Source organism: Populus trichocarpa, chromosome 1 (assembly GCF_000002775.5).
Source record: "Populus trichocarpa isolate Nisqually-1 chromosome 1, P.trichocarpa_v4.1, whole genome shotgun sequence".
Lineage (NCBI taxonomy): Eukaryota > Viridiplantae > Streptophyta > Magnoliopsida > Malpighiales > Salicaceae > Populus > Populus trichocarpa.
The window spans coordinates 18,940,278-18,959,614 of NC_037285.2; positions in this window are offsets into that span (position 1 = coordinate 18,940,278).

A 19,337-nucleotide genomic window follows, 5' to 3' on the forward strand; every position below is an offset into this window, starting at 1 on the left:
TGACTTACCGTGGTGAAAAGGATGTTGAGGTTGCTGGGCTTTGGCTAAAAAAAAAAGGGAAGAAGGATGGCACACTTCATTTGTGCATTGATTTTCGTCAATCAAATAAAGTGACGGTGAAGAACAAGTACCCATTCCCATGAATAGATAATTTATTTGATCAGTTGAAGGGTGCTAAGGTGTTCTCTAAGATAGAATTGAGATCTGAATATCACTAGTTGAGAATCAAGGAACAAGATAGACAAAAGACTGCATTCTGAACCCGTTATGGACATTAGGAGTTTTTGGTGATGCCTTTCGGGTTAACCAATGCTTTGGCCATGTTTATGGACTTGATGAATCGGGTGTTTCGGTCGTACCTGGACCAATATACAGGGATAATTATTGACGATATCTTGGTGAATTCAAGCTCTTACTTGGAGCATGAACAACATCTAAGGGTTGTGCTACAGACTATAAGGGAGAATCAATTATATGCAAAGCTGGGATAAGTGTGAGTTCTGGCTCAAAGAAGTAGTATTTTTGGGGCCATGTAATATCCGCAGAAGTAATATTTGTGGATCCGAGAAAGGCTGAGGCCGTGTTGAGATGGGAAAGGCATACTAGTGTGATAGAAATCCAGAGTTCTTGGGTCTTGCTGGGTATTATAGGAGGTTTATTGAGGGGTTCTCCACCATAGCATCACCTTTGACTAAGCTGACCCGCAAGAAAGTCAGGTTTGTTTGATCGGAAGAGTGTGAAGCGAGCTTTCGAGAACCGAAGGAGAGACTCACTTCTGCTCCTGCGCTGGCCCTTCCATCAGGGATAGAAAGGTTTGTGGTATATAATGATGCCTAAAAAAAAAAAAAGAAAGCTCTAGGATGGGTGTTGATGCAACACGGGCGTGTGATTGCTTATGCATCAAGACAACTAAAGTCGCATGAGGTGAATTACCCAGTTCATGGCCTAGAACTTGTAGCAGTGGTGTTTGCCTTAAGAGTATGGAGACATTGTTTGTGTGGGTCACAAGTTTAAATCTTTACAAACCATAAAAGTTTGAAGTATTTGATGTCACAGAAGGAGTTAAATATGTGACAAAGAAGATGGGCAGAGTTAATACAAGATTACGATTGTGTGATTGACTACCATCTTGGTAAGGCTAATGTAGTAGTCAATACATTGATTAGGAAGGGAAAAACAGTGATGAATGATATGGAGATTAAGGAACAGGGAAGTATACTGGAATTGAAGAAATTGGGCTTGCGGCTAAGTGTAGGGCCTGAGGGATCACTATTAGCTCAGTTAAAGATCCGATTTGTGCCTCGAGACAAGGTCTTGGTGGCTCAACAGGTAGAAAGAAAAAGAAGGTAAAGGATATCAAAGAGAGTTTAAACCAGGGTATAAAGAAAGCATTCCAAATGTTATATGGTGGGCTAATAGCTATGGGTAGACAAATTTATTTGCCTGATCAAAAGACTTTGAAGGAAGAAGTATTGAGAGAAACTCATGAATCCCGATTTGCTACTCATCCTAGAAGTACGAAGATGTATAAAGTCATGTTTGACCAGAATAATAACTCAAAAGGGCCATAACTTTTGATCCGACCGTTGGATCGCGCTCAAAATGTTACAGCAGTTTTCGAAGGTCGTTTTTTCTTGGAGTAGCAACAGGAGGTCTAATCACGCTTGACCACAATGACGGCTTAAAATGGCCATAACTTTTTATCAGACCAATGGATCCCGCTCAAATTTTTACAGTAGTTTTTGGAGGTCGTTTTCGTTGGAGGAGCTATACAATCGCTACTCACTAAATAGGAGGTCTAGTCACGCCTAACTAGAATAATAGCTCAAAAGGGCCATAACTTTTGATCCGATCGTTGGAACACGCTCAAATGTTTACAGGAGTTTCCGGAGGTCATTTTCCTTAGAGGAGCTATACAATTGATACTCACTGAAGAGGAGGTTTAGTCACGCCTAACCAGAATAACAACTCAAAAGGGCCATAACATTTGATCCGACCATTGGATCGCGCTCAAATGTTTACAGGAGTTTTCGGAGGTCAATTTCCTTGAAGTAGTGATTCCATTGCTAGTCACTAATGAGGAGGTCTAGTCACGCCTGCCTAGAATAACAACTCAAAAGGGCCATAACATTTCATCCGACCGTTGGATCGCTCTCAAGTTTTTATAGGAGTTTTCGTAGGTCGTTTTCCTTGGAGTAGTGATGGAATCGCTACTTAATGATGAGGAGGTCTAGTCACGCCTGACCAGAATAACACCTTAAAGGGGCATTAACTTTTGATCCGACGGTTATATCGCTCTCAAATTTTATAGGAGTTTTCGGAGGTCTGTTTTTTTTTTTAGAAGCTATACAATCGCTACTCACTAAAGTGGAGGTCTAGTCACTCCTGACCAAAATAATAGCTTAAAAGAGCCATAACTTTTGATGCTACCGTTGGTTTGCGTTCAAATTTTTATAAGAGTTTCCGGAAGTTATTTTACTAGGAGTAGTTACGAAATCGCTGCTCACTGAAGAGGAGGTCTAGTCAGGCCTGTCCGCAATAACGACTCACAAAGGCCTTAACTTTTGATACGCCTATTGGATCGCGATCAAACTTTTACAAGAGTTTCCAGTGGTAGCGATGGAATCGATACTCACTGAAGAGGAGGTCTGGTCACGCATGACCAGAATAACAGCTCAAAAGGGCCATAACTTTAGATCCGACTATTGGATCACGCTCAATTGTTTACACAAGTTTCCTGAGGGCGTTTTCCTTGGAGTAGCTATTGAATCATACTCAATAAAGAGGAGTTCTAGTCACCCCTCACTAGAATAACGGCTTAAACAACAATAACTTTTAATTCGACCGTTGGATCGCTCTTAATTTTTTAATGGAGTTTCCGGAAATGGTTTTTCTTGAAGTAGCTATGGAATCTCTACTCACAGAAGAGGAGGTGTAGGGTGCCAGACTAGAGTAACAGCTACAAAAGGGCATAACTTTAGATCCGACCGTTGGATCGTGCATAAATTTTTATAGCAGTTTCCCGAGGCCATTTTCCTTGAAAAGCTATAGAATTGCTCCTCACTGAAGAGGAGGTCTAGTAACGCCTCACCAGAATAACGACTTAAAAGGCTATAACTTTTAATTCGACCGTTGGATCGCTCTTAATTTTTTAATAGAGTATCCGGAAATGGTTTTCCTTGGCATAGCTTTGGAATTGCTACTCACAAAAGAGGAGGTGTGGGGGGCCAGACTAGGGTAACGGCTACAAAAGGGCATAACTTTAGATCTAACGTTGGATCGCGCCCTATAGTAGTTTCCCGAGTTCATTTTCCTTGAAAAGATATGGAATCGCTACTCACTGAAGAGGAGGTCTAGTGAGGCCTCACTAGAATAACGGTTTAAAGGGCCATAACTTTTAATCCGACCGTTGGATTGCTCTTAAATTTTTACAGGAGTTTCCGAACATCATTTTCCTCGGGCTAGCTATGTGATCGCTACACACTTAAGGGGAGGTGTAGTCAGGCCAGACTATATTAATGACTAAAAAAGACCATAAATTTAGATCCGACCGTTGGATCGCTCTTAAATGTTTACAGCAGTTTCCAGATGCCATTTTCCTTAGAGTAGCTATGAAATCGCTACTTATAAAGAGGAAGTCTAGTCACGCTTAACCAGAATAATGGCTCAAAATGGGCTTAACTTTTGATCCAACCGTTGGTTAGGGCACAACTTTTTACATGAGTTTCCGGAGGTCATTATCCTTGGAGTAGATATGGAATCGCTACTTATTGAAGAGGAGGTCTAGTCACGCCTAACCAAAATAAGGGCTCAAAAGGGCAACAACTTTTGATCTGACCGTTATCACTCTCAAAGGTTTATAGGAGTTTCCGGACATCGTTTTCCTTAGAATAGGTGTGGAATCGCTACTCACTAAAGAGGTCTAGTCACGCCTGACCAAAATAAAGACTCAAAAGAGCTATAACATTTGATCCGACCGTTGGATCGCGCTCAAATATTTTCAAGAGTTTCCGGAGGATGTTTTCCTTGGAGTAGCTTTATAATCCCTACTCATTAAAGAAGAGGTGTAGTAACGCCTGACTAGAATAACGGCTCAAAAGGGGCTATAACTTTTGATCCGATCGTTGGATCGCGTTCAAATTTTTACAGGAATTTCCTGAGGTTGTTTTCCTTGGAGTAACTTTGGAATCGCTACTCATAGAAGAAGAGGTGTAGTCGGGCCAAACTAGAGTAACGGCTAAGAAAGGCCATAACTTTAGATCCGACAGTGGGATCGCGCTCAAATTTTTATAGCAGTTTCCCGAGGCCATTTCCCTTGGAGTAGCCATGGAATCGCTACTAAAAAAGGAGGTGTAGTCGGGCCAGACTAGAGTAACAACTAAAAAAGGCCATAATGTTTTCTCCAACCGTTGGATCGCGCTCAAATATTTACAGAACTTCCCGGAGGTTGTTTTTCTTAGAGTAGCTATGTAATCCCTACTCATTAAAGAAGAGGTGTAGTAACGCCTGACTAGAATAACGGCTCAAAAGGGGCCATAACTTTTGATCCGATTGTTGGATCGCATTCAAATTTTTACAGGAATTTCCTGAGGTCGTTTTCCTTGGAGTAGCTTTGGAATCGCTACTTAAAGAAGAAGAGGTGTAGTCGGGCCAGACTAGAGTAACATCTAAAAAAGGCCATAACTTTAGATCCGACAGTTGGATCGCGCTCAAAGTTTTATAGCAGTTTCCCAAGGCAATTTCCTTTGGAATAGCTATGAAATCGCTACTAACTAAAGAGGAGGTGTAGTCGGGCCAAATTAGAGTAGTAACTAAAAAAGGCTATAACTTTATATCTTACGCACTCAAATTTTTACAGCAGTTTCAAGAGGCCATTTTCCTTGGAGTAGCTATGGAATCGCAACTCACTGAAGAGGAGGACTAGTCACCCTTGACTAGAATAACAGCTCAAAAGGGCCATAACTTTTCATCCGACCGATGGATCGCGCTTGAATTTTTAGAGCAGTGTCCCGAGGCCATTTCCTTTGAAGTAGTAATGGAATCACAACTCACTAAAGAGGAGGTCTAGTCACGCCTGACTAGAATAATGGCTCAAAAGAGCCATAACTTTTTATCTGACTGTTGGATCGCGCTTAACTATTTACCAGAGTTATCGGAGGTCATTTTGCTTGGAGTAGGTATGGAATCGCTACTCACTGAACAGGAGGTCTAGTCATGCCTGACCAGAATAACTTCTCAAAGAGGCCATAACTTTAGATTCGACCGTTTTATAGCGCTCAAATTTTTACAGGAGTTTCTAGAGGACGTTTTCCTTGGAGTAGCTATGGAATCGCAACAAAAATAAGAGGAGGTCATTTCACGCCTGACAAGAATAACGGCTAAAAACGGCCATAACTTTTGATTCGACCGTAGGATCGCTCTCAAATTTTTAATGGAGTTCCGAAAATCATTTTCCTTAGAGTAGCTATGGAATCGCTACTTACTGAAGAGGTGTAGATGGGCCACACTAGAGTAACGACTAAAAAAGGCCATAGCTTTAGATCTTATCGTTGGATCCCGCTAAATTTTTACGGCAGTTTCCTGAGGCCATTTTCCTTAGAGTAGCTATGTAATCGCAACTCAATGAAGAGGAGGTCTAGTCACGCCTGAACAGAATAAAGGCTCAAAAGAGCCATAACATTTGATCTGACCGCTGGATCGCGCTAAAAAGTTTTCTACAGTTTTCGGAGTTCATTTTGCTTGGAGTAGTTATGGAATCGCTACTCATCGAAGAGGAGGTCCAGTCATGCCTCACCAGAATAACAGCTTAAAAGGCCATAACTTTAGATCCAACCATTAGATGACGCTTAAATGTTTACAGAGTTTCCGGAGGACGTTTTCCTTGGAGTAGCTATGGAATCGCTACTCTATGAAGAAGAGGTCTAGTCACGCCTGACCAGAATAACAGTTAAAAAACACCACAACATTTGATCCGACCGTTGGATCGCACTTAAATTTTTACAGTAGTTTCTTCAGGTCATTTTCCTTAGAGTAGCGATGGAGTCGCTACTCACAGAAAAGGAGGTGTAGTCGGGCCAAACTAAAGTAACGACTAAAAAAGGCAATAGCTTTAGATCCGACATTTGGATCGCGCTCAAAGTTTTATAGCAGTTTTGTGAGGCCATTTCATTTGGAGTAGCTATGGAATAGTAACTCACTGAAGAGAAGGTCTAGTTACACCTGACCAGAATAATGGCTCAAAAGAGCCATAACGTTTTATCCGACCGTTGGATTGCTCTCAAATATTTAATAGAGTTGTCGGAGGTTGTTTTCCTTGGAGTAGCTATGGAATCGCTACTCACAAAACAGGAGGTCCAGTCATGCCTGACTAGAATAACTGCTAAAAAAGGCCATAACTTTAGATTCGATCGTTGGATGCCGCTCAAAGTCTTATAGGAGTTTCCGAGGATGTTTTCCTTAGAGGAGTTATGGAATCGCAACTCACATAAGAGGAGATCGTTTCACGCCTGACAAGAATAACGGCAAAAAACGACCATAACTTTTGATCCGACCGTAGGATTGCTCTCAAATTTTTAATGGAGTTCCGAAAATCATTTTCCTTAGAATAGCTATGGAATCACTACTCACTGAAGAGGTGTAGTTGGGCCACACTAGAGTAACGACTAAAAAAGACCATAGCTTTAGATCTTATCGTTGGATCCCGCTAAATTTTTACGGCAGTTTCCTGAGGCCATTTTCCTTCGAGTAGCTATGTAATCGCAACTCAGTGAAGAGGAGGTCTAGTCACGCCTGAACAGAATAAAGGCTCAAAAGAGCCATAACATTTGATCCAACCATTGGATCGTGCTAAAACATTTTCTACAGTATTCGGAGGTCGTTTTGCTTGGAGTAGTTATGGAATCGCTACTCAGTGAAGAAGAGGTCCAGTCATGCCTCACAAGAATAACAACAAAAAAAAGTCATAACTTTAGATATGACCTTTGGATGTCGTTTAAATGTTTACAGGAGTTTCCGGAGGATGTTTTCCTTGGAGTAGCTATGGAATCGCTACTCTATGAAGAGGAGGTTTAGTCACGCCTGACCAGAATAATTGTTCAAAAACACCACAACATTTGATCTGATCGTTGGATCGTGCTCAAATTTTTACAGGAGTTTCCTGAGGTCGTTTTCCTTAGAGTAGCTATGGAGTCGCTACTCATATAAAAAGAGGTGTAGTCGAGCCCGACTAGAGTAACGGCTAAAAAAGGCCTTAACTTTAGATCCGACAGTTGGATTGCGCTCAAGTTTTATAGCAGTTTCCCGAGGCCATTTCCCTTGGAGTAGCTGACACGACCAAAAGATTGATGTCTTCTCCCAAGTGTAGGAGTGTTGAAGTAATAAATAACCCGGTAAGACCGGGGTCGAACCACATGGAGGTTAACTATAATAATAATAATAATAAGTTGAAGAGAGCTTTGAGATGTGATATTGATATAAGGATTAAACAATGATAAAAACAATTGTCAAGGTTAAAGGATCCACTAATGGTATTTCAAACAAGTATAGTATAAACTCTTATTACTCAACTGGAAACCACACACAAAGGAGGTTCCAATCGGATTATAAATTGTTAACATGATTACATTAGTTATCTTATTCGAATAATGCTAATACTTGTAGATGTTGTCAGGTATTCATGATTATAACTTATGTTAACAACAAATCAAGTTCCTTTCATACCACAGGTGTCGGTTATACCATACGGTGTGGGCTATGAAAGTGCCAAGTATTTGTTGTACCAAGGTTATACAACATAAATCTAGATTAACCATTTAACAAGCAAAGTATGAAGAGTGAATAAGATAACAAATACAAAACATGTTAGTATCAAACATTAAAGTCCATGTTGAGTTTATACTATACTTATTCTTACACCATTAGTGTAACCTTTTCACATTGACATAATAAACTTAGCTAAATATAATGAAGAAGAGAAACATAAATAAACAAGATAAGAACATAAATAAGATATAAGTTAACTAAGTAAAGGAAAGGAAATGAAAAGCATAAACAAGAGATTAATATAAACAAAACTTAGGCATTACAAAAATATAAAGAGAGGAAGCAAGAGCATGATCTTGATCTGAAAACCAAGATGCCTGAATGTATGGCAAATGCCTCCTTTTATAGGCCAAAATTTGAAACTATTGATTTGATGACTAATTGTTAAGTGGGTGGCCATATTTTGACTTGGTGACAATCCTTATCTTCTTGTCTAAACAAAACGTCATTGCTAACGTCAGAATTTGAACAGATAGTCTCATGAAAGTTCTAGGAAATTGTCTAAGCTTTCCAACAAAAAAAAGAATCGATGCATTTGGACTTCTAGAACTCGAGATATGGGCTGAACACTGAACAGTGTCTGGGTTGTAGGATAGATTCTGACTTCTCCGTTGTTGCTAAGATTTGGACTTCCAAACAGCAGAATTGAGTCTTAGACTCCTCATAAATTTTTTAGGCCTATGTCTTAGCTTTCTAGCTATATAAACCAAATTGAAATCCAAGATCTACAACTCCAAATATGACCTAATGACTGAACAGTATTCCAGTTTGGACTGAACCAACATCTCTTTTCTAAGCTTAACCCTCTCTTTGTCTTCTCAATTTCAGTAGTTAAACTCATCAATCAATCATTTCATTTATGTGATAGGCTTGCATTTAAGATGAACATTTACCATAAATTAAAGGTATCTTATAGTATCAGACTTGTTATTATAAAACATGCTTTAGTTAAGAAGTTATTGATACTTCAAGTGCAAAATGATGATATAAAACCTTGATAAAAATATACTTTTAAGTACTAATCAGTAGCTATGCAATCCCATCTCACTGAAGAGGAGGTCTAGTTACGCCTGACTAAAATAATGGCTTAGAAGAGACATAACTTTATATTCGATCGTTGGATCGTGCTCAAATATTTACAAGAGTTCCCGAAGGTCGTTTTCCTTGGAGTAGCTATAGAATCCCTACTCACTAAAGAGGAGGTCTAGTCACGCCTCACTAGAATAATGACTCAAAAGGGCCATAACTTTTGATCTGACCGTTGGATCGCACCCAAATTTTTACAGGATTTTCCTGAGGTCATTTTTCTTGGAGTAGCTATGGAATCGCTACTCAATGAAGAGGAGGTGTAGTCAGGTCAGACTTGAGTAACGACTATAAAACGCCATAACTTTAGCTCTTACCATTGGATCGCTCTCAAATATTTACAAGTGTTTTCGAAGGTTGTTTTCCTTAGAGTAGCTACGGAATGGCTACTCATAGAAAATGAGGTGTAGTCGAGTTAGACTAAAGTAATGGCTAAAAATGGTCATAGCTTTAGATACGACAGTTGAATCGCGCTCAAAGTTTTATAGCAATTTCCCGAGGCCATTTCATTTGGAGTAGCTATGGAATCGTAACTCACTGAAGAGGAGGTGTAGTCACCCTTGACCAGAATAATGGCTCAAAAGAGCCATACCTTTTTATCCGACCATTGGATCGCTCTAAAATTTTTAAAGAAGTTCTGGAAATCATTTTCCTTGGCGCGGCTATGGAATCATTACTCACTTAAGAGGAGGTCTAGTCATACCTCACCAGAATAACAGCTCAAAAAGGCCATAACTTCAGATCTGACCGTTGGATGGGCCTCAAATTTTTAAAGGAGTTTCTGGAGGATATTTTCCTTGGAGTAGCTATGGAATCACAATTCATTAAAGAGGAGGTCTAGTAACGCCTAACCAGAATAAAAGCTCAAAAGAGCCATAACATTTGATCTGACCGTTTGATCGCTGTAACGCCCCATACTTTCATATGCATTTATAGTTATTTTCCTACGATTTGGTATGTAAAAATACGGGTAATTTATTTTTTATACAGTTCTCATATAAAAGTCTACTGAAATTCCCATCAAAATTTTGGCAGAATCTCCCCTATACCGGGAGGTCACAAGTTATCGACATATACCTTGTTTACACTTCTAATATCTCACATCTCATAACTCAATCACGACCCAATCGTCTTGGGTCTCAATCCCACAAACATCATCATCATCACAACCATAGTATTTATAACATACATTGAACAATAAATATCGTTAGAGAGAAATAAATGAGATAAACACACATACATGGAACATGATTATATGAATTTCAGAGTTAAGTTCATCTATTCAAGTTTAAACATCAATTAGGCAAATTATATTTGAGGGGAAGAGCACCCTGCTTGCACTGGTCTTTCAGAAATTTCAAATCCTCTTCTTCATGGTTCTTCATTTTCATGAGAAAAATCATTTCCTCATCAATGTTGCCCGGTGATTCCTCGTGAGAAGGAGATGTCAAGTTGTTGTGGTTTCACTCTCTTTTCACTAGTTCTTTGGTGCCTTCGGCTGGGAAATCCTAATGTTGCCTCTGTTTGTTTTGGTTCATCCTGTTTCCTGAAGATCATGGGTACTCTATGACTTTTTAATCTGAAGGGAGTGTGGGGTTGGTCTTAAATCAACTTGGGTCCTAGCATTCTGGTGCAAGGAACTCTTTTGGTTCTTCGTACTCCTGCATGGTCCTGCATGGCCTTGCATGAACTTACGTCCCGAGCTTTGATGAAGGCTTGCATTTATTTTGGCTAGGAGTGAGCTCTCCCGATTGGCTGGTTTCTCCCTCGTATACTAGTGGATTTTGGTGGTCCCTATTAGCTATAGGTGGCTGCATTTGGTTGTTTCAGCTATTCATCGTGATGGTTCCTGTTATTCCGCCGAAGTTTAGGTGTGGGTGTTCTGTAGCTGCGCTTCTTGGCTAACACTTAACACATGGAAGAGTTGCTACTGTTTTGTTTTTGGAAGAGGTTGTTTCAGGGTTGTTTTGCGGCTGCTTGCTGCCTGCTGGTTATGGATATTTTGTGGCTCTTCCTTCTTGATGGGAGAATGGGGTCTTCAGAATGTTGTAGTTTGGCTTCGGGTCCTTTGCTCTTTCTGCATGTGCATGCATGCGTTTCACGTAAAATGCATTAATGCAAGTTCTCATTTATTGTGGATGGATGGGAGCACTTCTTATTGGCTATTGGCGTGCTGAAGCAAGGAATATGCATGAACTTGCATGTGTTCTGATTGGCTGGTGCTACAGTGTTCGGCCGCTATTTCTGACATTTGTCTGCTTATTATTCGGCTATTCTTCAGACACCTGTCTCTTGTGATTGGCTTTCTCTCCATATAACGTGTATTATTTGGTAGAGGTGCATGGCCTTGCATGGATGGCTGGTGATTGTCTCTGTATGGATGGTTTCTTGAACGGCACTATCCTGCTTCTTCTTCCTTGCGAATGCAGAGACAGGGGAGAAGAAGATTTTTGAAATGTTTTTTTCCCGCTCTCTCTCTCCACCCCACTTGCCCAAAAAACCCGGCATAACCCATACTCACACAACCATGCCTTGCAACCATTATGGAAGAAACATGAGACAGAGACCCATGCCCTGCACTTGAACAGGTATGGTGACCCTCTCCCCCGACATTCTATAAATACAAGGGAAGATTACAGGACTGAAGGGGCAAAAATTTTGAAGAATGAGAGAAGCAAACGACAGATTCAGGGGGGGAGAATTTTTTGAAGGAGAGAGAACCCGAAACCGGGGGGAGAGGAGGGGAAACAGAACAGAGAGCAAGAAGAGGGGGACAAAAACAAGGGGGGAGAAGATTTGAAAAACAGAGGAGAAAGAAGAAAAGCAAATGAGAAAGGAGGAAGAACCACCGGTTGCTGTCAGCATAGCCATCACCAGAGCCACCTCTAGCTGCCATCGTCCTCCCCGTCGTCCATAGCAGCACCTGCAACGTGGGAAATGAAAGAAGAAACAAAAACAAAGAAAGATAGAGGAAACCACGCAGCAACAAAGAAATAAGAAGAGCCATTGTTGCTCCGCCACCATCACCTCTACCGTTCCTCCCAGTCACCACCGATAGCACCGCCACCACCAGTGAATAAACAATAAAGAACATAATAAACACAGGAGAGGGGCAGAGATAGTAGAAGGCAGCAGGAAGAAGAAGAGGCAGCCACTGGCAGCAACCACCGTCTGCCACTTCAGCAACACCGTCAGCCCAGCTACCAGAGCGCCTCCATTCCAGGTAATTCTCTCCCCTTCGTCTCTGTTTCCTGTTTCATTCTCTTGCATGCAAAACGTGCACTGTGCACGTTTCTGCAATGCAAGGAAAAATAATTACCCAGTTACTGTGCATGAGCATAGTAACCGGCTAATTATATTTGGATGGTTACTGTGCATGGCACAGTAACCGGTTTGGGTTATCCCAATATAAGGTAGTTTGTGTTTTATTTGGGTCGGTCACATCCCAATTTTGTTCCAGGTCTAGCCCGTTCAAAAAAATTTAATTCAAAAAAAAATTCAAAAACGTTTGTGATTTTCTCGCGTATTTTTCTATCCATTTTGGGTTAATATCGATTTGTATTTTTATACTATAAAAATACAAATCCGATATTAAAATACCCGGTTTTCGTCAAAACATTAAAAAAAATGTTTTTTTTCATGCATACGGCCAAGTCTCTAAAAAAAATCATATCATATTTTCATATAACAAAAATTCAAAAACAATATGTGTTAGCATGCATTTTTTGCTTTAATAACCAGTTTATTAAAAACTATGAGAACTACACCAATATTTCAAAAATTTGAAAAAATATTTTGTTATCTTTTAGTATCTGGGATTACAAATTTACATGTAAAATATATTCCTGATATTAAAAAAAGGTATTCTTTTGTTGACGTTAGAATGATTAGGCTTTACTCGATAAGATAAGAACCTTATTACCGATGATGACTTTTCTTAAACCATAGACAGACCAACAATTAGAAAAACACGACAAGACCATAGTTTTTATCAGGCAATCAAACAATGCAGTGTACCATAGGTACGACATATTTAGGGTGCTAATACTTTCCTTTTACGCAACCAGTCTCCGTGCCCGATCTCGGAGACCAGTTAGGGTTCCTAGTGACCAAAATACTAGGTGGCGACTCCCATCCCTTTTTTCAATGATAAAAGACAAGAATCCCTTGTCTCCCCATATTTTCCAGATACACACACCTGAGGGTGGGGACGATTCGCCGCGACGCCGCACACGTGCAACATCGTGCATATGATGGTCCTGAAACAAAATACATATTATTGAAACATGAATATCACAATAAGTATAGTAACACAAATATCCAACAATTTAAAAAGGCAAACATGTATTCATATTCTATTCACTTCTCCATTTTTGTTTCCATTGGAACTCTTTCTCATTCAACTACTAAAACCGTTTCATCTTTCATTTTCAACTTCCATCCAAGATTCCATAAGATCAACCATAATTATTTCTGCCTAACTCATTGCCAATACCAATTTCATCGGTATCATCATCACCTCGTAGGCGTCGATGCATAGCTATCCCTTTAACCGGGACCCTAACATACACTAAATATATGCTAGTCAATGCATGGTGATCCCCTTACCTGCCTTACCCGGGATCCTAACATACACTAAATGTATGTTAGCCAATACATGGTGATCCCCTTACCCGGGATCCTAACATACACTAAATGTATGTTAGCCGATACATGGTGATCCCCTTACCCGGGATCCTAACATATATTAAATGTATGTTAGTCCATGCCTTATAGGCATCAATGCATGGTGATCCCCTTACCCGGGATCCTAACATACACTAAATGTATGCTAGTCCATGCCAATTTCACCTATTAATATTGTCATTCTTTGTCCGACCATAGTTATCATTACAAATTTCCATTTCGAACATGACTTATTTCTTTTGGATGCTAAGATATAATATCATATGTTCCCCGAAGGGAAAGGACCTAAATTTTCACCCTGTAACGTGTCTAAATAGTCGCTTTAGCAACTTTCCAAATATGCCGGCAGAGGTCGTATTCCGACCTCTCCTCATATTATTTACTATATCTAGAGTTCTAGGATTCCGTTTCAAGCAAGGTTGGTCTCGTTGGAAAGCTAAGACACGGGGCTACAAGTCCTATGAAGGGAGGAGAACCCAGTTCTTCCCCCAAGACACTCGAAATTATTTGTTAGCAAATCAGACCTACTGCCCTATAGAGTCTGTCATGACCCAGTCTCGGTTGGTGACCCATAACTGGAGTTCTATAGCTCCAAATTGAGTAAGACTAGTTTCCTTAGTTAGTCAACATCCAAAACTACAATTACTATGAAGGAACCTGATCCTAATTCCCTCATCCTCCTATTCAAATTCTCTCCAAAAGTCAGGAGATGAATCTGTCCAGATTCATCAACCTTTCCATTTACACACAACATCCACAATTCAACTTTTTCTCTTTTATCTCAACCCCTAGCCATATCATATACCATATAAGAGTGTCAAAAATATCTTTTTAAGAGTCAATTTATCCTATTTATTTCAATCTTCCCTCTTAACGTCAAAATAGAACATTCTTATTGATTTTACGAACTTTCCGAACAGTATTCTTCTAAACACAATCCTTGACATTTCAACATGTATTTTTTCCTCATTTTGAGACAATTAAACACACATCATCAAGCTAAATATGTCAAATTAAACATCCTTCCCCTTTAATGCATAATTGACCAAAAGCATGACCTTAAGGAACCAAGAGTTCCCTCATTCCTTGATATGAATCAGACTTGGTGGCCTTGAGGTACACGTGGGGTTGGACCAAGTCAGAAGGATTATTGCAGTATTTGTTGTGTAATGTGTTTATTGCACAATAATCGGTCAAATAAATAAAGGCTGTTAGTATGGTGCTTCATATCTTCAGCAGCCACTTTGTTAGGATTTCCTGTTTTATTGCTATTTTCTTGCCTTGTCAGTTGTAATGCTTGCTGGCCTATTTAGGAAGCAAAGAAAGGGAATAAAGTTATCGAATTAAGAAATCAAACAATTTTCAACCTCTGTTATTCTTCTTCTTCTTTTCTACCCAAAATTAATTGTATCAGTGGTATCAGAGCCTAGTTCGGTTCATGGATACACGTTCGAAATCAAATGCAGAATTCCAAACGGAAGTTACCGGAAATCATTTTCCTTGGAGTAGCTATGAAATTTCTACTCACTGAAGTGGAGGTGTAGTCGGGTCAGACTAGAGTAATTCCTAAAGAAAACAATAACTTTTGATCCGACCGTTGGATTGCGCTCAAATTTTTATAGCAGTTTCCAGAGCTATTTTTCGTGGAGTAGCTATCGAATCGCAACTCACTAAGGAGGAGGTCGTTTCACGCCGGACCAGAATAACAGCTTAAAAGGGCCATAACTTTTGATCCGATTATGAGATCGCTCTCAAATTATTACAGGAGTTTCCGGAGGTCATTTTCCTTGGAGTACATATGGAATCGCTACTCACTGAAGAGGAGGTCTAGTCACGCCTGACCAGAATAATGGCTTAAAAAGGCCATAACTTTTGATCCGACCGTTTGATCGTTCACAAAGTTTTACAGCAGTTTCTGGAGGCCGTTTTCCTTAGAGTAACTATGGAATCGCAACTCATTGAAGAGCATGTTGTTTCACACCTAACTAGAATAACGGCCATAACTTTTTATCCGACCGTTGGATCGCTCTTAAATTTTTAAAGGAGTTTCCGGAAATTGTTTTCCTTGGAGTAGCTATGGAATCGCTACTCACTGAAGAGAAGGTGTAGTCGGGCCAGACTAGAGTGAAAGGCTAAAAAAGACCATAACTTTAGATCTTACCGTTCGATCACGCTCAAATTTATACAGCAGTTTCCAGAGGCCATTTGCCTTGGAGTAGCTATGGAATCGCAACTCACTAAAGAGGAGGTCTAGTCACGCCTGACAAGAATAAAGGCTTAAAAGAGCCATAAGATTAGATCCGACCGTTGGATGATGCTTAAATTTTTACAGGAGTTTCAGATGATGTTTTTCTTGGAGTAGCTATGGAATCGCTACTCACAGGGAATCTCTACTCACAGAAGAGGAGGTGTAGTCGGGCCAAACTAGAGTAACAGCTAAAAAATGCCATAACTTTAAATCCTACAGTTGGATCGCGCTCAAATTTTGAAAGTAGTTTTCTGAGGCCGTTTCCCTTGGAGTAGCTATGGAATCGCAACTCACTAAAGAGGAGGTCTAGTCATGCCTGATGAGAATAACTACTAAAAAAGGCCATAAGTTTTTACAAGATTTTTAAATGAGCTAAGAAGGAGGGGTAAAACTGATTTTGAACAGACCAAAACAGGGACAAGAGCACATCTTAACCAACCCCAAACACCCCACCTCATTTAATGTGAAGTGTAAATGCAAGGAGAGAGAGAAGGTGACCTTTCCTCTTCCTAAAGTCTGTCAACAGCAGCTGCATGTCCAACTACATGCTTCTCTTCTCTTTCTCCTTCCCATTGAAAACTGAACCAAAACCAGTAGATAGTACCTCTATGAACGTATGAGAGAAAGTGAGAGAGTTGAGATCTTGAGTGGAGACTGAACAACTGCTTAGAGGGAATGGAAAAGGGGCTGGAACAGGTGGGAAGAAACTGATAGAAGAAAGAGAATCGAGAGAGAAAGAAGGAGAAGGAGAGAAGGAACTCTACCAAACTGTCCAGATAAACTTATATCCGAAAGGTATGGGTCATGTAGTCTCCTCCCCCTTGTTCTTGGAACCCAGAACCAAAAATTATGAAGGAGTTCCTAAGAAAATTGACCTAAGACCCCTAAGCTAGCTGTAAAGGAAACTGAAACCAACTAAGAGGACAAAGAAACATAGACGAAATAAGGCAATTTCCATAACATCTAACAAAGAAAAATGTACAAAATGGAAAGAACAAAATATGGTAGAGGGTCGGCCTTAGCTATAGGGTTGGACAAAATGCATGTGTGTGTGTTCTGCTGGAATTTGATGAAGGATTATGTGTTGTAATTGATGATTGCAATGTGTGTGTTCTGCTGGAATTTAATGAAAGATTATGTGTCGGAATCGATGATTTCAATGTGTGTGTTCTCCTGGGATTTCATGAAAGATTATGAGCTGGAATTGATGATTGCAATGTGTGTGTGTGTTCATGCTAAAATCATGTGACTTTGCTGGAACCTAATGTCAAATTACGTGTCTGCAGCGAACCTGTGATTCACTACCGAATTGTGTGTCTGTAGCGAATTTGTAATTTGTTGCTGAAATTGAGTTGTTTGCAGCAAATTAGCATTCGTTGTTGAATTGTTTATTTTGCAGTGAATATGTCGCTGCTGAAATTGAGTTGTTTGCAGCGAATTAGCATTCGCTGCTGAATTGTGTGTTCTGCAGCGAATCTGTAATTCGCTGCTGAAATTCAGTTGTTTGAAGTGAATTAGCATTTGCTGCTGAATTGTTTGTTCTGCAGTGAATTTTTAACTTGTTGCTAAAATTGAGTTGTTTGCAGCAAATTAGCATTCGCTTCTGACAATGTGTGTGTTCTGTTTGGATTTGATGAAAGATTATGAGCTGGAATTGATGATTACAATGTGTGAGTGTGTGTGTGTATGTTCATGCTAAAATCATGTGACTTTGCTGGAACCTAATGTCAAATTATGTGTCTGCAGCAAACCTGTGATTCACTGTCGAATTGTGTGTCTGCAGCGAATTTGTAATTCGTTGCTGAAATTGAGTTATTTGCAGCGAATTAGCATTCGCTGTTGAATTGTTTGTTCTGCAGTGCATATGCCGTTGCCAAAATTGAGTTGTTTGCAGCGAATTAGCATTCGCTGCTTAATTGTGTGTTCTGCAGCGAATCTGTAATTCGCAGTTGAAATTCAGTTGTTTGCAATGAATTAGCATTCGCTGTTGAATTGTTTGTTTTGCAGTGAATTTTTAATTCGCTGCTAAAATTGAGTTCTTTGCATTGAATTAGCATTCACTTCTGAATTGTGTGTTCTGTAGCGAATCTGTAATTTGTTGCCGAAATTGAGTTGTTTGCAGCGAATTCACATTCGTTGCCGAATTGAGTGTTCTGCAGCGAATTTGGGATTCGTTGCTGAAGTTGTATTGTCTTCACCGAATTTGTAATTTGTTGCTGAAATTGAGTTGTTTGCAGCGAATTAGCATTCGCTGCCGAATTGTGTGTTCTGTAATGAATCTATAATTCGCTACTGAAATTGAGTTGTTTGCAGCGAACTAGCATTCGCTTTCGAATTGTGTGTTCTGCAGCGAATTTGGGGTTCGCTGCCGAAGTTGTATTGTCTGCAATAATCTGTAATTCGCTGCTGAAATTGAGTTGTGTGCAGCGAATTTGCATTCGCTGCCAAATTGTGTGTTATGCACTAAATTTGTAATTTGCTGTCGAAGTTGTATTGCCTGCAGCGAATGTGTGATTCGCTACTGAAATTGAGTTGTCTATAATGAATCAGCATTCGCTACTGAAGTTGTATCATCTGCAGCAAATCAGTGTTCGCTGTTGAAGTTGTATTGTCTGCAGCGAAATTGTGACTTGCTGCTAGAATTGACTTGTCTGCAGCGAATTAGCATTTGGTGCCGAAAACATGTTGGCTGCAGCGAAGTAGCAGTCGCTGCCGAAATTGTGGCGTTAGCAGCGAAACAGTTTTCGCTGTCGAATTATGCAGCGTGCAACAAATGATTGATTAGCTTCGGCTAATGGCATCTGAAAGGATGACCGGGACAGATGATTGATTAGCTTCGGCTAATGGCATCCAAATGGATGGCCGGGACGAGTGAACGATTAACCTCGGCTAATGATGACTTAAGAGGATAATTGAATTTAAGATTATGGCTGATTGCAAGAATTGATGCATTTATATGTAGTACAAGTCATGCATACCAAGTACATAAAGGGACTACGAATGTTACGCTTCAAACATGGAATAATGTTAATGCTTCATTAAACTGCCAGACTATTTATTATTATTAAGTAATCGCATTTTTATAATTTTTTTGTACTGCAGCAGGGATGTCACACCAACGAGGTGCCTAGGAAACCCAATACACGGGAACCTACATTTGCAAGGAATCATGTAGTTGCATTCTAAATCACGATGTATTTTGTACGAATTAATGTACTGAACGTATAACTATTATTAGATCTTTCTGTTTAAATTCATGACGACTATTAGTAGGATAGGAATGCAAACTCATGTCTATGTATGTATATTTTTAATGTGAACTTATAATCATGCAAACATAATATATATATATATATAGGAAGTGTTATGGTTTGATCTTATTACATGTTATCTTGGTAAAGGTAACAAATGGGCAGACATTGGATATAACATAAACTATATGAAGGTATTTAAGTGATCGAGAGAGGATTTATCACCTTAGGTGAATTAGAAAAAC